Genomic DNA, 16593 nt, shown 5'->3' with positions numbered 1-16593 from the left:
CTATTTGTGCTTGGCGATGATCGTGTGATTCTTTACACGGGAGTAGTTGATGATACAAGTGATGCTGCTAACACCTAAGACGGAGAGAGGGCTAGCTTGGGGATTTTGAGCTAGGGATTTCTTATGTTTTTTTTTTGTTTTGTTAGATTTTGGAACTTGTAATAAAATTACTATTTTATCTTTATTTAAATTATAACATGATTATCAATGTTTTAAATTTTCCCGAGTCTTGGGAGTAATAAAGTGTAATGTCTCATTAAATAAATAAACTTACTTCAATGACACATCACACAAAATAATAATAAGAGCATAGATGCGGAGTAGAGACTCACTCCCTAAAGATATCCAAGAGTTATAAAAAGGAAATCCTAGGGCAAACCACGATGCCAAACCAGACAAAGTACAAGGTCTAAAGTAACCAGAAACACAATACATATCAAATAATACATGGGCCATAACCCTAGCAAAAGACATAAAAAGAAAAGCCCAAGTGCAGTCGACTAAGCAGCGGAACCATCACCTCCCTGTTGGCCACGGGTGTTCCTCGCATCTGCTCAAATCAACAAGTTGATGATCATCGCAAAAGAGAGAACCACACAGCAAAACACACAACAAAACAGAAGGGTAAGCTAGAGCCAAAAGTAGTTTTATCATGTAATCAGATATACCATCACAGTCCAATATACATATATCATCCAAGCATGTTATGACCCTTCAATCAATATACTAAGACTTGACTCGACTCATCCAGATTACATATAATCTGGTCGGATTCAGCGGATGCTTGCACTTGTGGTAGATACCTCTGCTCACCCCCGAGCTACTCACCCCCAAGCTATGTGTTACAAGTGTTACAATGAATCAATCCCTCACCCACAAGGTTAGCCTTTAATGAATTTCAAGCCTCCTCCTACTCTCACCACAAGAGTCAGTCTGCTCTAAGTGAGACTAACTGACTCCTTAGAGTGTCAGGATGCAATCATTAACTTGAATCCTCACCAAATTATATAGATGGGGCACCACCAGGGACACCTACTAACAGGGGCCATGGAATTACGTCCCGACCACTGAAGCGCGATCTTGAAACCCCACCTAGATATTTCGAGGAATTACGCATTAACCAAGGACCAATCATAATCAAACAAGTAATATTTAACATGCATAAGTATATATATCATGTCAACCCTTACAATCCATCCTCACTTGTATTCCATATTGAATCCATTCCACTCATCCTTCATAAATCACGAATGTAGCAGTGTATTTCCTACCGACACTATGCCACATTCATTAATCCACCTTCACTCATGTCTCATGTCAAATCCATATCAAACTCATCAATTTAATTCCATGAATCACTCCATACAAACATCATGCTCACCTCATGTTAAGAATCATGAATCATAATTCCATCTTATTCATACAAGGTCACTCAATTCATACAGTTCATACTCAAGGTAAAGCATACCAAGCCAATCATACAATTAAGGGCCCAAAAACATGAAAGGTACAGTTATATAGAGAAGTCCCGTGCCAGTCTCGCCCGAGCCACAGGGTCTCGCTTAGGCGAGACTGTCATCAGGGAACCCTGTGAGATTCGCGGATTTTCGCTTAAGCAAGTCGCTACTTGCTTGGGCGAGAATGCCCCTCGCCCAAAAAGAGCTTCCTTGCCTAAGCTACGCATGCAACAACATACCTCAAGCCCCCACGCGTCCTCGCTTAGGCGAGCCTCTCTCGCTTGAGCGAGATGGTGTCTCGCTCAAACAAAAGCTCTCCGCCTGAGTGAGAGCTCGAGCGCGAGTTTGGGCCTATTTCTACAAGTCTCGCCTATGCGAGGCCGGGTCACTTGGGCGAGAACGTCGGGTCTCGCCACTGTTCATCCTGCACAACCATCCAAACACACTCCAACAACAATATACATTCATTCAATATTTCACAATGGCACCATAATCGTACGAATCATAAAAACAGTGGCAAGGAAGAAGAGCATGGTTGAGATAAACTTCCATGGACAGAAGAGAGCTATATGCATTTGGGAACAAACGGGATCCAAAACCCTACCAGAGGAAAATGGCAGCCGCTCAAAGGGTGTGAGGTTTCTGTTTTTCGAAAGTGAACACAAAGTTTAGGTTTAGGGAAGATTAGGTCTAATCTCTCCCCTTTGGACCAGCCCTTAGGCCCATAAGATTGGGGCAGCCCTTACAAAAAGGCAGAAAAATAAATGGGCCTTACATAAAGTACAACATTTGAATTTATTTATTCTTATTTATTTATTAATTTATTTTAATTAAGTAATTTTCAGTAGGGATGTTACACACTACACATTGGTGAGATTTGAGATGAACCATTTCAATGATTATAGACATTGAGATTGATTGATTTTGGTTTGTGAGAACATATTCTATCGTGATCATACCAACATCTATGGTTGTAATTTGCATGAACTTTCAATAATGTCGCCAAAAGATTCCATGAATGCACTAGTTTAATATGACTCTTATTCCTATATAGAAAAGGTAGCATTATTGAACTAAATAAGATCAATAGACTAAAATGAAAGAACAATATTTCCAACTCCAATAAAAAATCCCCTTTTGTCCCAAGTTATGACCAAAATCCACCACCTCAATTGAGTTTATATATTTAGACAAATTCATCTGATATACTTTCTCTTCATTAAAAAATTTCTCCCTTAATGCTTTGTATAAGTCAATCTGCGTTATTCCCTTGTAGGACATGATTTTTCTAGGCCTTCATGAATACTTTGGAGGTTCATTTTAGTCCCAGATTATTGGCAATAAAGGCAATTAAGTCATGTTTCATGTCGGTGCCACTTGCCTGGATGTTTACAATGTTAGAATGTCTAGAATAAATTAATTTCTACATGAATTTAACACTTATAATCCATGAATTGTTTATATTTAGCTTAAAGTAATAGAATGAGGTATGGAGAATTAGAATTTCTTGAAATTAATGCCATTTTGATGTATTGTAGTGATTGTGGAGGAAAACAACAATGATTTAGTCAAGCCACATTATTGGTGTTGAGCATTGAAGGCAGTAGAGAAAGAACATGAATTTTGGCCTTCTAGTTGAGCGACGTAGAATGGTTCTAAGCCATACAAGAAAACCATTTGCAAAAGAAAACTTGAAGCACCAAAGGAAGGGCCTAAGTTGCCATGGAAATCCTTCAAAGAATGAAAACTCAAGTGTTGATCACCAGAACAAAGGGTTGGGTTGAAATAAAACCCACCATGAGAGGAAACCCCTGTTGTTGAGCACTAAAGAATGAAGATGAGCACCGCCCAAGATTTCCTATAAAAGTAGGATCTTGCCTATGGTTTTGTCATCCCATTATTAGGTTCTTTAGGCATTATCTCTATAACAAAATAGAATATCCTAGTGAAAGGTATACGAGAGGAAAAACAAACTTCTAGAGCTTAGCTTTCTCTCTCATTATGAGTAGCTAAACTGTCTTGCATTGAGGTTGGATGTAATTGATTATAATTCTCTGTACTAATACCTCTTCAATATTTATTTATGCTTTTATTCAACTGTTTTTGGTTTGATTTATGTTTATTGCTTGGATGAATTGACAACTTATCTTATTTCACTAGTTTGTATTAAGTTGGAAGACTAGTCCTAAACTATGGTCCAATCAAACCATCTCATTCTTGTCAAAGACTTTTACATGCTTTAAAGCTTGAGCTGGATATAAAGTCCTACACTTAAGGCAATAATCCATTCAACCAAGAGCGGAGGAATCACACTGGTGTGAATTTCTTAGGTTCTAGGTTGTAGGAATGGGTCTAGATCTCCTTAGAGGACAGTGAATGAATGACATATTAAATATGAAAGATAGTGGCAAGAGATTAGAAGAAGAGGAGATAAAATTCAACCTCAACAAGTATTTATCATCATATTTTCCATATCTTAATTTAATCTTCTTTTTTCTATGATCAACACAACTTCAGTAAACACCATTTCATTGAATCCAATAGTAAATATTGGACAATCTTAAAAAATCTTCATGGATACGACACTTGTTTGATACTACTATGTATCTAGTACACATGTAGAAATTGGTTTCTATTCTAGCATCTCATCAATGATTTATTTATGTATATTAATCAAATATGAATTTCTTCATTATGAATTGAATAATGATATACATTTTTGTGCAAATTAGCCACGGACAATGGTGAACTTCACTATTCTTTTCTTAAATATGTTTTTGGTTCCTTAACATTAAGTGGAAATTGGAATTAGTCCTTGTTCGAAACTTTAGCTTAATTTAGTCCCTCAACTTTAGAAATGTGTGGATTTAATCTTTTAACCATGGATTTAGTGCTTTTAACCAAATTTTGTTAAGTTGATTTGACGTTTCAAATACGTTTTCTAGCTAACATTAAAACAGAAATGTGTCAAACGATATAAACAACTAAAATGCAATCGTGAAAGGCATTTGAAACATTAGATAAACTTCACAAAATTTGGTTAAAATAACTAAATTCACACATTTATAAAGTTTGGGGACTAAATTGGACCTAAGTTTCGAGAATGGACTAATTCGAAGTTATAGGACCAAAAACATATTTAACTCAAATAAAAAACATAGTTTACCAACCAATCATTCTAAAACAAAAGTGCAAGAATTAAGATTAGTTTTCCTTACCATTTCCCTCAAAGATGCTCCTTGGTTCTCTATCTCACATAAGAAAACCTAACTTAAAAATAGAGATCCTAACTAGAGATATAAGCATATCATTAAAATCATAGAGTGACGAAGATCTACCAAGAACACCTTTTAATCACATACATATAACCTTATAGCCCGTATACAACCCAAAGAGCTAATATATCTCAAAAGGATAAAAAGAAAACTTACTTTGTTGGACTCTTTGAATAAATTCATAGAATTCCTCACAACAAATGAATCTTTGATGTTTTTATCTTCAAAAGAATAAAGGTTAGAGTTAAAATTCTAGAAAAAAAATACATGAAATTTTTTTTTAAAAATCTTAAAAAAATAGCAACTTCTATAAAATAAACTTCCGTTAATAAAAAATCTATTATAACCCAAATCTTTTATTATTAAAATATTAATATTTTTTTTTTAAAATCATCACTGTCCACTATTTTTTAATTCTCACAATAATGTCTTAAATATAACATCTATGCTTACAAAAAATAAACATAAAAATAAATTTTAAAAACTTAAGAATAGTGGGAGTCAGCAATAAAAGTAGATAATAACATTTGTGGGTGTATACAAATATATCCGATGGAAAATGATAATTTGATAAACCCTTTTCTATATACGTTTTCACAACGATAGTAATATTTAAAATTTTGATACATAATTATTGTATGATTGTATGTATTAAATGGCGTTGAATGTATCACTAGACTTTAAAAATTGCTCCTTAGTGCTATACAAGAATCATCATTACGTTAATCGGATTCTGATTTCAACGTTATATTATGCAACAGCATGGCACCGCCTATCACGTGGAATCACCGTGTTGAGAAAGCGTAATGGCCATACACGTGTTGGCTTGTGAATGGAAAAATAAAAAGACGGTACCTTTGAGGAGCATATTTCAAGCATAAATAAATTGTTTCGTTTCGGTCATTTATCATGAAACACTTTCTGTTTATTATTTACAAAAAGTATATAAAAATTCTGAATGCATAGAGAATTCAAATTAATTCTTAATATTTAATTTATTAACAGAACAATTCTCAATTAACTGTTAAATTAATCTGTAAATTTCATTTCAATAATAAAATAGTTTCACAAAATTTAATAAAGAATTAATTTTAAATTCGAGTATTTTCCCATATTTTACCGACATCAAAATTCCAACATCACTGCAGCGCCACCACCGCCCCATTTCCAACTAATTTAAGAACAGGCAATGGGGCAATGTCTCAAACCAAAGCGCCGAATTTTTCTTAGAATGTCGAAAGAGGGTGAGAAAAGGAAACACACCGCCAACGACGCCGTTTCAGACAGCCAGGTTAAAAAGCAGGCGCGCGACGTGACGGATGAAGAGGTCGAGGAATTCTCCGCCATACTCCGCCGCATGAAGACGGCGGTGAAGTACTTCAGGCGCGGCGAAGCGTCCCAGAGACGGTGGGCGGAGTCGCTGGAGGAGCAGATTGTGCAGGAAGTGAAAGAAAAAAGAGGCACTGGGAATTTGGGTTTGGATCTAAATGAAACTCCCACGCAAGAGTGATTATTCATTTTTTCTCTTACCACTTGATAATTTATAAAGAAACAAACGTAAATTTGACTTATTTTTATAAATAAGTTAAATTTACTTTATACAAAATTAAATAATATTTTAAAAACATTAAACTAACTTTAATTTATAAATAGGTGGTTTTTCTTTTAAATTCGTTTGAAGTGTTTTGGTATATTGTGTTGCTGAGTAGTATCTGTATCTTTTCTTTTACTTTCTACGGGTTTCTGTTCTTGGCAAATATTAACTTTTATTGTAAGAGATTTATTACTCATTAAAGTTTGGTTTTTTTATCAATTATTTTTTAGTTATTGAACCAATTATTAATCTTGATTGTGATTATCGTTGGCCAAAACACAAGTTCTTTGTTGTATAAATTGTTTTCACGATTTGTAAGTAAACAATTTCTAACTAATACATTAATCTATCGAATTTTTCATTTATCAGTATGACATGTGCTAATCTTTTGTTACGTGTTTTTGCAAAGATATGCTATAGTGATATTCTTAATAACTATATATTAGTGGAATGAAGTATCGGTCAACTTTTTTAAGATTAGTTCATGCACTATAAGAAATTTTTTATATAATAATTAATTTTATGATAAAAATAATTACTCAATATAATAAACAATTTATATATCAATCAATAAATTACTAATATATCAGATGGAAGAATTTAGCATTTTGAATACTGTTTTTTATTTCATTACAAGATTTAAGTTTGATACCTTAAATACACATTAAGTGTAAAATTATGATTGATGGTTTTGGTAAGCTGTCTAATTACGAGACAGTAATAATATACCGAGCAAACAAAGTTTGGTAATTTGTGTTTCATAGAGTCATGTAATGATAAGAAATAAGTTAATTTTAAGAAAGAACTAAATCTTTACTACGACAACGAGAAATCTAAAATGTTAATTTTGTATTTGAATTACCTATATATTGTTGGCAGGTTGAGTAGATGTATTTTAGAAATATATTAATTTAAATGTATTAAAATATATAAGAAGTATTTTTAATATATTCAAAACAGTATATTTTAAAGATACAAATAAATAATATTGAAGAAAATATATATTTTTTTTATCAAAATGTAACTATTATTTTTTATATATTTATTTTATTTCTTAATAAAATAATCATTATAATGAATTTTAATATGTTTGAATAAAGTTAAATTTAAAAATAGAAACATAAAAAATGACTTTATCCATATTTTTAGGAACGGCTGAGAATTATTTCTCATAAAAATTATAGGAGACAAATAGTTCTTCGTTGGTAAACAAATCTAAATCGGTGTTTACAAAAACAAAATAGATCATTTAAACTAATTGACTTTCTAAGTCATAACTTTTTCTGAAATTTCAAATAAAGGCACCTTTATTTAATAGATGACCAATTTAGGTTCTCATTCTTTGCCTCTTAATTTTGTCCCATTAAGGTATTTAGGGAATCAGAATAGACCTAGATTAGATAGATAGCATATTTTCCTCTCATATATAGCATTGCTTAAAGTTTAAGCTTTAAATATTGAATATGTGTTTTACTTTTATTCATTGAAAATATTATTTATCAACTGTTTATAGAATTGTCCTAATCTTTTTATTTTAATGTGTGTAATTGAGTACAGAACAGTCCGTATAGACTAATAACAAATATTCGTTTAGCATTTTTTTTTTCTCGTTAGGGATGGCAACGGGGCGAGGCGGGGACGGGTTTCGCTATCCCATACCCATCCCCGCATAAAAAATTCATCCCCATCCCCATACCCAAACCCAACGGGTATCAAACTTTTTTCCCATTCCCATCCCCACCGGGTAACGGGTATAATCTCGTACCCATACCCGTACCCGTGTTCTAACTACTTCAATATTAATTTTTATAAAAGAAAAAAAAATTACAGTAAAGAAAACATAATATTATGAAATATTCAATATTAGGAGGATTTTCTCCGATGTCAAATACCTTAAAATAAATTATAATTGTTTACATTTTATATTAGAATACCAAATAAAATTTCATGTGAACCAAAACATTTATTAAATTTGCAAACTACAACATTGATGAACTTAGTTGATAAAATTAAAAAATATTTCAAAAAAATATAAAAGGAAAACAAATATTCAAATTAAAATATATTTTAAATGTTTGTTCACTTCAATTTTTTAAATTCTAATGAATCTCTTTTTTATACACTAATAAAAGTTATAATATATCACTTGATCAAAATGACACAAAGAACAAATAATAAACATAATAATAAAAGGAAAACAAATATTCAAATTAAAATATATTTTAAATGTTTGTTTACTTCAATTTTTTAAATTATAATGAATCTATTTTTTATACACTAATAAAAGTTATAATACATCACTTGATCAAAATGACACAAAGAACAAATAATAAACATAATAATAAAATTTTGACATAGATTTTGTATCTTTTGAACTTCAATATATGTTGGATAGTGACAAAAAAATATTCATAGCAATTACATTAAATTTTTATATTGTAGTAAATAAAAGTTATTTATACAATTAAAGTGAAAAAAATTACAGTATGATTAATAGTGAGTTATAAAATAACAAATAATTAGATAGAATATATCGAAATATTATTATACATGATGAAAATAAACAATAAATAAAAATATTAAAAAACTAACAAATGTGTGTTTTAGAAATAATTTGAGAGATTATTGAAAGAAATCGTACAAAGGAAATCAAATGTATAATTAAGATATGATAAAATGAAAAATACCTTAGAGAACTAATTATTAAATTATGTTTGAAGTGGTTAAAATTAAATAGAAATATCATTAGTGACCAAAAAATTTGTCATTAAATTACAAATAAATTAGTAATTAAATTGATCACTAAATCAAGTACCGATTCGATCATTGAATCGGTCACTAATTTAGTCATTGATTCAGACAATAAATCAACTACTACCACCAATGACGAAAAATAGTGACTGATATGGGTTACTGACTAAATCAGTCACCATTTCATGTTTTTCTTGTAGTGAATTATCATATACTATTCCTAAATATTATTATTATTATTATTATTATATATATATATATATATATATATATATAATTTTAACCACTTCAAACAGAATTTAAAGTGAAAAAATTACATTATGATTAATAATGAGTTATAAAATAAAAAATAATTAGATAGAATATATCGAAATATTATTCTACATGATGAAAATAAAAACAATAAATAAAAATATTAAAAAACTAACAAATGTGTGTTTTAGAAATAATTTGAGAGACTATCGAAAAAAAACAAATCAAATGTATAACTAAGGTATGATAAAACGAAAAATATCTTAGAGAATTAAGAAAACTTTTCAAATATCAACATATATACTTAATGGTTGAAAAATAACGAAAATTATTTTAATGAAACAAAAGAGTTCTTCAAATTAAACAAAAATTAATAATAATAATAAGTAAATAATTTTTTTTATATTACCCTAAATTGAGAGTATAAACATTCTCATGTGAAAGGAAAATTTATAATAAATAAAAATATTATAAAATAATATAAATATTCAAATGTGAGGCATAATTTTTTTTAATTAACATACATTATTTTAACATAATTACATAAAGGTTATGATAAGATAAAAAATATATTGGAGATGAGAATGAGTTTCATGACAAATGAAATAATTAAAAGAAATAAAAAATAGAAAAAAAAAAAATATATATATATATATATATATATATATATATATATATATATATATATATACTTGATTAATTGTGAATATTTTAATAATTTAAACGAGAATGGAGATATGGCGGGACGGGTATTATGGCGGGTATATGTACATCCCCATACCCATCCCCATACCCAACTGAAAAAGTCGGGGATTCCCCATACCCATACCCATACCCAGTCAATGCGGGGATTTCCCGTCAAAACGGGGACGGGTTCGGGCAATACCCACGGGGACGGGTTTATTTGCCATCTCTATTTCTCATATATCGACTACAATCACTTTGTAAATAAAAAATATATAATAAAAGTAAACTATCCAAAATAATATTCTTATAACGGTGAGATGACATTTATAAGATTGCATATTTTTACTAATTAATTTTGTATATCTAAAAGTTTTTGGCTCCCAATCGTTTCTTGGTGGATAATTGCCTATTTATACTATTTTTAGTGGGTTTTTACCTGAATAAGTTTTTAGATATGGTCTATGTCATTTTTCATATTGGTTTAGTCATGATATTATATATTTATTATCATTTGATTGGTTGCATAAATATTGTAGTTAAATGTTTTCGATTTTGCTTGATGCTTATTAGCAATATTAGTACTTCTTGATCTTGTCTAATTCTTTTAAGACACTTTTCGAAAAGATTAACATTTCTCGACCTTACATGTTATTTCTTAGTAAGATGGTACTTAACAAGACTAACATTTCTTGGCAAAAGGATACTTCTCGGTCTTGTAGTATTTCTCAATATTGCCTGATACTTCTCAGTTTATGAATTGTGTAGTATAGTAACCCCAAACTCAAGTGTATGATGAGTGTTGACAAAAAATTTCATTTCTTTGCTTGGATGTCATCAAATACATTCGGTACCTTGACTCCCAAATGCGAGTAGGTGAAATCCTACTAAGAGTCTAAGACATTTTGAGAGCCTCTTGAGGGATGTGCATAATAAATGTTGGTGGAGTTATAAATATGAAGTGATGTGTGATCGTAACCATTGAATGCACTGTGGAAGAATTAGAGGAGTAAGCTAAGAATGATTTTCCCTTGAAGAATGGTTATGAATGGGAGGAAGTGAATATTTTTCCAGTCATCATTGATCATATGGTTTTTTGTTTGATGATGTTGGCATTGTTTGCTTTTTCAACTAAGCATGAAATAAGTTGATGAAGTTTTCTAAGGGTGAGTTATGTTGAGGGGGTATTCATGAGTTTAGTGATAGAGTTTGAATATGATAAATTGTCATAGTTGATATGCATAAATACTCATGGTTTCCTGGACTGAGATTTTGCTTCCTTATATTTTCTTTGAAAGGTTCACATGTAATGAATCATCCTAAATTAAGTTGTTACTTTGGAAGCCTTCTCGATAGGGTCCACATGGAGTGAATCATCTTGCATTGATATAGTATAGTTTTGGCAACCTTTTATGTTATGGAGAATCTGTGGCTTTGGTATTCTTCTTCGAAATCATCCTACAATGAGAAGGTGTTGCTTTGGTAACCTTCTCGACAGGGTTCATAAGAGTGAATCATCATGTATTGTTCTTATGTCTATTACCCATTCAAATTTGCACCTCAAACTTAAAGCACAATTAACTAATTCCATCCCCTCGAGGTGTGGGTGCACTTCTCCTTCGAACCACACAACATATGATCCTCAAGAGATTATCTAATCCATGTAAAGGTAAGCAAATCAATCTAAATTTGAATTTGCACCCACTTGTAGACAATTAACTTATGATCTGCAATTTGTATTTAAGACCATCGCTTAAGAACACTATTAATAATAAAGAAGGTTTCAGACTTATCTTACCGATGCCAATTATCCTTCCATGTTTATCTCCTCCAAATATGACTTTGCTCTTCTCTTGATCTTTAAGTCTTGGAATATAGACCTTTCGCCTATCATGTGATGTGAGCAACTACTATATAGGTACCAAGAAAGGGATCTTCTTTGTTGAGTTAAGATATTTACAGATCATATCTTATGATATAATACCTGATTATCAAATTCTATTAAAAAATATCTCCAAGATATTTACAAATAATAACTTATGTATCTAATATCTCCAAGATAGAAATGATATCGGGTTAAATATGTTGGTCCCTCAAATTTTAGTAAAATTTGAAATTAGTCTCTCTTTCAAACTTTTGACCAATTTAGTGCTTCATCTTTAAAAATGCGTGAATTAAGTGCTTTTAACCAAATTTTATTAAGTTTATCTGACGTTTCAAGCGCATTTCATGATAGTATTTGAATTGTTTATACCGTTTGACACATTTTCGCTTCAATGTTAACTTAAATATTATCATAAAATGTGTTTAAAATGTAAAATAAACTTAACAAAATTTGGTAAGAAGGACTAAATCCACGCATCTCTAAAGATGAAGAACTAAATTGGTATAAAGTTTCGAAAATGGACTAATTCCAAAGTTCACTAAAACTTGAGGGATCAAAAACATATTTAACCCAATAATATTTTATGAAATAATAATTGATTATGTTCGAGTTACATAATATATATATATATATATATATATATATATATATATATATATATATATATATATATATATATATATATATATTAATTTATGGGTACAAGAAACCGATAAATCAACATACCACCACACAAAGTACTCACTTAAATACTCAATTATCTCACTATAATACTCATATTCTACAATCCCAACTTAAGTGTCAAATAATGTTTTATTGATGAATATTGTCTCTCTTTTAATTTGAAACTCAAAATCTTCTCACTAGGAGATAATAGTTCGCTTCTTGATAACCTTATACCCCAATACTTTCCATATAATAAATATTTTTACAAAGATTAAAATATTTAGTACAAGTAACTAAAAAACATGTTTAAGTATAATGTTACCAAAACAACGAAAGATGATCAAAATCAAGGATGAATCTTCTTAGAGGCAGCGAGGGGCCATGCCCCCCAAATTTATATATATATATATATATATATATATATATATATATATATATATATATATATATATATATATATATATATATATATTTATTGAAATTTGTTAATTTTTTTAAATTGTAGATAATGTATTTTAGGAATTGATGAAAATTAAATTGTGTATCTTTTCATTTCTTTTATAAAGCACAACATTTAATGTTAATAGATAATAAAACATAAAATTCAATATAATAAAAAATAAAAATATTTAGGTTTAATTTTCTTTTTGTCCCTGTTTTGTACAAAGATTAACATTAGGATTATGTTAATTACACCAACAAAGTAAACCATACATATTAAGAGTTTCAATTTTAATGAAAAAATAATTTATCCGTTTCAATAAATTTAACGAAATTTATCCTAAAAAACCAAATTACATAAGTTTTTCAAAAATTGGGACCAAATTGAAACTAAAAAATTTGAGGATCAACTTAGTATTTTTAAATGAAAACATGAATTAAAAGAGTAATTAAACCAAATACGTATTAATATAATTTTTATTTTCCTTGTCGTTGTCTTTTTAATTTTTAACAAATTGTAATAATCTCTCACTCTCATGTGTTTTCTTTTTTGTTTTTGAAGAAAAAAAAAATTAGACACAACCTCATTGTTTTTGTTCTCATTTCTCATTTATCCTCTTCCTTACTTGTCTCTTGTCTCACTTGATAATAAAAACATTATTTTTTATCTCATGAAATTTTTGTATATTTATTTTTTTATGAATATAGAAGAAAAATAAATAATGTATTATATTTTTTTCATAACCAATTTTTAAGTATGACTTGACTATAATATATTTTTCTTTTAATAATTTCATATCTCAATTTTTTATTTGATTATGATAAATTATTTTTTAATATTTTGTACAAAAAAAGTATATTGATAAATAATAAAAGAATAAATTCATTGTTTAGAAGTGATAAAAAGAAAACTATTTATGAAAACAAGATAAATTCTACATCTTCACATATTTTGATGCATTATACTAATGATCAAATTGTTCAGTTAAAGAAGTCATTTTCTGAAGTATTATACTAATGATTGAATCTAATGATCTCAAAATTATATTATTTTGGTCCCTCCAACACTTTTGGTCAAGATCCATCACTAATCGAAATAAAGTTTTTTCATTGTAACGTGTCTCTCTCACAACTTCCATATGTTTCTGTATTGTCACTCTACAAGATCATGCTTTTGACTAATTTTGTAATCGGTTGCAAAATATTTATCGGTTCTATTTATTATTATTATATATTAAAAAAATTAATGATTATTTTTAATAAATTATTCTTTCAACCACGTTTTTTCTCGTTTAGCATATAGGTGGTGGGTATTCTTAGTAAGATGGAAAAGAATGGACATGGGGATAGTGGATAATGTTTGGGATAATTAAGGGTTAAATATGTTTTAAGTCCCTTAACTTTCATTGAAAAATGAAATTAGTCCCTTTTCGAAACTTTGAACCAATATTTAAAAATGCATAGATTTAGTCCTTTTAATTAGATGTTGTTAAGTTTATTTGATGTTTCAAACACGTTTCTCAATTAATATTGAAACAGAAAGTATGTCAAAGAGTATAAAGAAAAGAACTTAAATACTACCATGAAACACGTTTGAAAGTCAACTAAACTTTAAAAACTTTGGTTAAAAGAACTAAATTCACGTATTTCTAAAGTTGAGAGACTAAATTGGATCAAAGTTTTGTAAAATGACTAATTTCAATTTTCATGAGAGTTTAGAGAAAAAAGATATTTAACCCTATAATTAATCTACAATTGTAATAATACTCATCTCCAATTGCAACAACCTCTATACTTATTAGAAAACTATTTATTTTCGTTGGAATAAAAAAAAAAAAGAAGCCATTAGGGATGTATCTAAACATTAATGACAACAATGGAGAAGGAAAAACACTAAAAGCTTATGAAAGATAGAAAAGTAAAACGAGGTTGGAACGATGTCAGTAGCAGTGATAAGATACTCAAGCATTGTGTCTTAAGGTAATGTAGCACAAAAATTTGAAACGTTATTCGCCACAGTGACATAACGTCTCGTGAAGAGAAATAACATAACTAAAGATGAAAATCTTCATTAATACACATCGGAAATCACACTGTTATGCAATACATCATACTGAAAAGTGGCCCCATGAAAGTCACAAAACATCAACCTCAAGAGATGGTTGTGAAAAAGCAACCTCAAAACTAATTACTCAAACTCATACTTGACAAACACTCAAACTTGTCCATGCAACAAATCGATCCACTTACACTTTATTTGTAAAATATTTAACAATGTAATAATATCCACATAAAATCCGAACAACTCTTATAGAGACTGATAACTCAGGTATGATATTCAAGTACTAAACAACTAATTATATCTCTAATTATTTAAACCTTATTTGTAAGGCACACGGAGTACTTATTCAATTTTCTTACTCAAAAACTCATACACTTTTTATTAACTTAAGCGTCCAAGAATGTTTTATAAATAGATCATTCCTCAATCTCCATCAACATTTTGGTCATCAAGTATTACAAGTTCAAGCTCTGTTTTCCACCCCTTTTTACCTCATGATGACACACTTCTTTCCTGCAATTTTTAGATCACTAGGTTGGTTTTTTTTATCTCAAATATTATTAATGCAAGGGTCGTATAAATAAAACATGTCTAATAAACTCTTGATTAATCTACTCGCAAAAAAAAAAAAAAATGTAAAACGAAATGGAAGTTACAACTATTTCAAAATAGAAATAGCATAATTGTGAAGCCTGATCTGATTTAACCGATGGAAACAGGAATTATTAATTGGATTAGTTCGGGTTGATGATGAAATAAAAAATGTATTTGATTGGCTCAATTGAAAATTTGGTCTACGAGCTAACCTGCTCCAGGTTGAATTATGTTACCATTAATAATTTTATTCTAGATATTAGCTACATTTTTATAATAACTTTTTTTTAATTTGAATTACGAAATTACATTATTTTATATTTTATATGTTATTTCATATATTAATCCTTTATTATGATAACCAACTTAAACTTTTTTTAAAAAAAAATTAGGTTAGTAATGTATGATATAGATTTTAGGTTTTTAATATAAACTGGATGAATCAGTAATCCAGTGTTTCAACTGGTTCAATGACGGATGGATTTTCACAATAGTGACAGACTCTTCGATGTGAAATCCTTCATCCAATTGAGTAATATCTTCTCACGGGTTACTGTTCCTTGCACCCCATTTGTTTCTTCTGCACACCCACCTATTCCACATTATCATTAATGGCATGGAACATTTATAAGCATAAGTGTGACGGATAAAACATCGAGGTGTCGTGGTGTAGTTGGTTATCACGTCAGTCTAACACACTGAAGGTCTCCGGTTCAAGTCCGGGCGACGCCATTGTGTTTCTTTTAGTTTTAATTAATCCCTTTTAGTTTTGTTTCCATTCATTTTAGGCTGCACTCCCTTTTTTCTTACTGCACCCTTATATAAATTTTAATCTCTATTCTACCCCTTAATTAAATAATATTAAAAACCCTAACTATTCTTTTTCTTCTTTCGTGAGTCACACCTCCCACGTCTCAATATCACCGTCACCT

At 29.6% G+C, this 16593-nt stretch overlaps 1 long non-coding RNA gene and 1 other non-coding gene across 2 annotated transcripts; one reads left to right on the top strand and one right to left on the bottom strand.

Moving 5' to 3' along the window:
• Positions 1–296: 296 nt before the first annotated feature.
• On the bottom strand, positions 297–4959 carry LOC146888413 (uncharacterized). The gene is made up of 2 exons (XR_014988615.1): positions 4889–4959; positions 297–550 (listed from the first exon to the last, which is right to left on the bottom strand). It is a non-coding gene; the product is annotated as an uncharacterized LOC146888413 (long non-coding RNA).
• An 11360-nt stretch (positions 4960–16319) lies between these two features.
• Positions 16320–16393, top strand: TRNAV-AAC (transfer RNA valine (anticodon AAC)). The gene has a single exon. It is a non-coding gene; the product is annotated as a tRNA-Val (tRNA).
• The last annotated feature ends 200 nt before the right edge of the window (positions 16394–16593 follow it).

Source organism: Vigna unguiculata, chromosome 2, assembly GCF_037176805.1.
Source record: "Vigna unguiculata cultivar grain cowpea cultivar isolate G323 ecotype 2 chromosome 2, ASM3717680v1, whole genome shotgun sequence".
Taxonomy (NCBI): Eukaryota; Viridiplantae; Streptophyta; class Magnoliopsida; order Fabales; family Fabaceae; genus Vigna; species Vigna unguiculata.
Note: the sequence above shows the minus strand (reverse complement) of the source record. Positions and strands in the feature narration are given on the sequence as shown.